This window comes from Echinops telfairi, unplaced genomic scaffold, assembly GCF_000313985.2.
Source record: "Echinops telfairi isolate 266 unplaced genomic scaffold, ASM31398v2 ScPeMD7_16;HRSCAF=60, whole genome shotgun sequence".
NCBI lineage: Eukaryota > Metazoa > Chordata > Mammalia > Afrosoricida > Tenrecidae > Echinops > Echinops telfairi.
The window spans coordinates 1,017,354-1,022,214 of NW_022103913.1; the positions used below are offsets into that span (position 1 = coordinate 1,017,354).

The 4,861-nt window shown below is 40.2% G+C and overlaps 1 pseudogene; it reads right to left on the bottom strand.

Moving 5' to 3' along the window:
• Positions 1–3,222: 3,222 nt before the first annotated feature.
• Positions 3,223–4,150, bottom strand: LOC101643642 (annotated as a pseudogene).
• Between the last annotated feature and the right edge of the window lie 711 nt (positions 4,151–4,861).

Below are 4,861 nucleotides of genomic sequence, written 5' to 3' on the forward strand. Positions count from 1 at the left end.
CATAGTTTTCTCCTCCAGATTGTTCATCCAGCCTATCTTATTTAGACAGACCTGTAGAGATAATAACATGCACAAAAACAAGACAGAGCAAAACCAAACAACAATATACAACACAACAACAACAACAAACCAATGACAAAAAAAAAACCCCACAAGGAAGAAAAGCTTGTAGTTAGCTCAAGGACTGTTTGTTGGCCTTTAGGAGTGTTTTTCAGTCCAGTCTGTTGGGACACCATGCTCTGGCCCCAGAGTCCACCTTCAGCATTCCCTGGGGACCTCCCTGCTCCATTCCCTTGCTGTTCTGTTGCACCCCCTTGGTGTTTTGCCTCGGTGTGGCAGGATCAGATAGGGTGCAATTCCCACACTGTGTCCCCGGTGTTGTCCCCTGTAGGGCTATGAGTCAGTGAGGGGTGTCATGTCTCATACTGGGGCCAGCCATGTGTTCCCCTCTGTGGACTGGCTGATCTAATGGGGAACATCATCCTCATGGCCTGGTGGGACAGGATGTGCTCCACTCTCTCCTCCTCCCCTTTCATCTGCACCCTTGAGCTCCGATCAGATATGTCCCTCTCCTGTAGGTGCCAATTCAATTCCATCCTTTGAAATAAATTCTTCCGGGGGAGGGGCAGGTGTCTCCTTTGTAGTTGAGATTGGGGCCGGCTCCCCAGACCTCTCCACTGGTTCCCTACTCCACACCAGCATGTTGCATTCACATTTTGGAGCACTGGGTTGAAGTCTGGTCCCTCTTAGAAAATCATCTCTTAATGCATTATTTTCTTAATGTTTCAACAAAATTGGCCTGGGAAATGACAATAATAAAAGTTTATCAAGTAAATATTGTGCACAAGGCATCTGGAGCTTCTTGCAAATACCTTCTAAAATAGCATAACTGTTGTATGGTTTATACTTCAGTTTTAAATACAGACAAGTTGCTTTATGTATAATGAATTATAAATTTTGTTGAAAAATAGAAGCACATTTTCTCAGAAATTTTGACAATCATTATCATAGAAAAACAAAATAAAAGCAAACAAACAAAAATTATTAAATTAATGCTCAGTAAAATTACCATTAAGATAATTTTCAGCCCCTTCAGTTAAAATATATCTCTGGGGACACACATACACACAAATTGTGAATACATTGGGATTCTGAGAGAAAATATAAATCTACTCAGCTAGTTCACCAGAAAATGCATTAATAATAGTATGAAAAGCCTTAAGAAACTGATTAAAGATGTGGAAGCACTCAGCAACAAACAACAGGGAGCTTTTACAAGCCCTAGGTGTGGAATGGAACTAATGTTATCTAATTAAAGAGCAGTAAGAGCTGAAGTGCTGTAGGAGGGGCCTTTTTTTTTCTATATATATCTCAGTGAGAAATATGGTCATAGAATAATATATAGAGCTACTGCCAAGGATGTACATGAAGAAGAGATACATCAAAAAAATAAATATTCTACCTTTTCTCTTCTATCTTCTAATCTCCTGCCAGTAAAGAGCAATTGCCAAACCAAACAAGAGGACAAGTTCCCAAGGCTACACAGTGAAGAAGGAGCATCACAAGTCAGAGAGGAGTAGAGCTTAGCCAGTAAAGGAATGCAAGAAATTCTATATTGGGAGACAAATTGTTAAGCAATTATACATAAAATAAATAACATTCACAAGTAATCCAAAATTGAGAGTATGAATTTATAAATTGGCAAGGTGGATGAGGTATTTACAAAGTGACAAATTAAGTATATATATTTTAAGAGGGTCCGGGAAGTGGTCATGTTAGTTCAATGTTATATTAGGATAAAAATAGTTTAGATATTTCAATTATAGGGTGGAAGTAATAAGGAAAGAGGAGAAAAGGCACAGGCAAGAGAGCTGTAAGTGTGAACACATGGACAAATGCCTAATAAATCATGGTGACTGATGTTATTCTGAGTCATAATCAACTCAATGACAGTGAGTTTTGGTTTGCTTTAAGTGGAAATCCTGGGTGGGGCAAATGGTTAAGCACTTTATTACTAGCAGAAAAAGCAATGGTTCCAACTCACTCAGAGGTTTTTCATCCAAATAGTAACAGACTTGAAAACTCTATTAAGCAGTTCCATTCTGCAAATGTGGGTCTCCAGGAATCACAACTGACTGAATGTTAACTAAGCACGACAAAGAGAATATGTTAGGATTTTCTCTATTTATTTATTCACACACATAAAGACACTTTAATATTAGTTTCCTTGACAAGAGACGATGACATCAATATTGTTAACAGAGACTTCTTGTCATTTGAGAGCTTATAGGAATTCAAGGAAGGAAGGTAAAAATATTTAAATTAATCAAAAGGCACCATGACAACATCTAAAATCTACCACCCTGGTGGCAATAGTCGAGGAGGCTTAAGCTACAGCAAAGTTATGTCATGTAACTATTAGAGATTACATAGCAGGAAACAAGTTTGCTTTCCATAAGACTATGGTACACTGGTCCATTTGGACCCAAGTAGACTTATTTACCCAGGAAAAGGACAAGCTGGTGGAAGGTCAAGCCAAATTGAAATGAGCAGGTACAAAGTGTGATTCAAGAGAACAGAGTCCACTAGCAGATAGTGATGGATCAGTCTGCTTCCTCTCTAAAAGCATTTGCTGCCATTGTGCTCCCTGATCCCCTCCACCATGACCCTACCCAACGGCTCTTCTTGCTAAACTTGCTGACTCTTACCTTTTAACAACTAGGAGAACTAGGTTGGGAGTTACCTAAGGCCCTTGCTGTAATTTAACATAGACCTTAGAGAAAGTGTGACACATCATTGTGTGTGTGTGTGGCAGGGCGGGGGTTTGTGGGGGGTGTAACACACCACGCAGGAGCTATATATTGAGTTAGCTTTTTTGCTAATTGTTCTGGATAAAGAAAAACCTGAAGAATTCACATGCAAAGTATTCTACACTCCTCCCATCACCTTCAAACACCCCTACACAACACCCTCAAAGTCTGAAATCTTGCAGCAATTAAGCTGTAGTTAAAAGCTGTAATGCTTCCTATGTCATAAAGGAAGCCAGACAAAGACAATGCAGGTTGTAGAACCCAGCTATCTCAATCTTTCTCTCCCCCAAATTGAGATAAACTCCAATCTATCTGAGCAAGAGGATCTTCTGCAGAACTTTTCATCACATACCAAGGGAAAAAAACCAGGAGTGGGGTGATTTAATTTGGAAAACGCCTCAGAGTGCCTCTTTTACAAAGGGATATGGCTGAATAGCTAGGAAACAGTCTCCATTGTGAATTTTGCTGATGGTTTCTGAAATAATCATGGAGATTTCAATCACCTGTATTTTGTAGCAATACTTCAACTTATCCTCTGTTGGGGCTTAGTGGTCATAGCATGCATTATTGATGCAGAAAATGGCGGGGCCAGAAATGATTCCATGAGTCAAGATGGCATAAACTCCGGTGTCTCCAGCTGAGAGAATTTTGTCAGCTGCATGGCAGATTGCTCCAAAGGTGTCAGCCATATCATCCACAAGGATGGACAAGATATCCTTCACATCTCTGAGAGCACCATGAGGTCTACTTTGTTGGCTTCTTCTATTCTTTGTGAATCAAAGCAAAGTCCACATTCAAGAAGTCTGCAATGGCAGTCACTGTTTTAGCCCCAACAGTTTCGGGTGAGACAATGGTGCAGTTCCTCCGCTCATATATATTCTACCTTTTCACTTGTAGCTGGCTCGGCATACAGATTGTCAACAGTGTTATCAAAGAAGTCCTGAATTTGAGACACATGTAGATCCACAGTGAAATAGGATCTGCGCCTGCTATAATCAGCATATTTGCAACAAGCTTGGCTGGGATTGGGGCCAGGATAGGAGTCCTTCTTAACTTGCCAAGCATAAGGGAAACAAGGGATGATTGCAGTAAACAGGAAGGCTGAAGCAAACTTGCAGGCATTTATCATTATCAAAAGTTCCATTAGATTTTGTTGACTTCTTCACAACCATTCTGGACAATGAAGACATCCTTTCTACGAACACTAGCCATAGCCAATTTCAACACAGGTCTCCCAGTTGCTTAGTCACCACATTTCCAAACTTCAGGTCTAAGCAATCAACAATTTTCTGGGTTAAGTCTTGGTGGGAGCTGCTGCTGAAGATTTGGGTGTCGGACATCTGGGCCAAGTACCCTCAGCACTTTGCCCTTGGCTATCACTGACTGTAACTGAGGCTAGAACCGAAGCCCGACTTGAGACTCAGTACTAACTGCTTCATGTCGTCCATTAGGAGTTTTCTTTTGGAATGATCACCGGCAAGCCTGAGGAAAAACTGACTGAAGTGAGAAGGTGACAGGCACTGATACCAACTAAAATATGATTGGAAGCTCATGAAAGGTTGTTGTAGGACATACCCCAAGAACATAGACGGGTATAAGATAAATAGTACTGGGAGTTAAACCCTTAAGTGCAATACACAATGATTGCATTAAGCCCTGTTTTGTGTCGTATACTTCCTCATAGAAACTGTGATTAAGCATTTTGAATCTACTTCATGGTGACAGGTGAGGCCCTGTATTTTAGAATAGAAATGTTCATAGGATTTTCATTTGCTGTAACCTTTTGAAAGTAGATGACCAATCCTTTCTTTTGAAGATCCCCTGTGTAGATTTGAACTTCTATACTTTTCTTTAGTAGCTAAGTGCTGAACAATTTGCAACACTGAAAAATGTATTTAATATACACAATATCAATCATAAGAGAGAGGGCGATAATTAGCCATGTTGATATTATTATTGCTAGGTAATGTCCAGCCGATTTCAATTCTTGTGACAAGCCTATGTGACAGAGTAGAGCGGCTCTCATTGAATTTCCTTGCTGCAGACTTTGT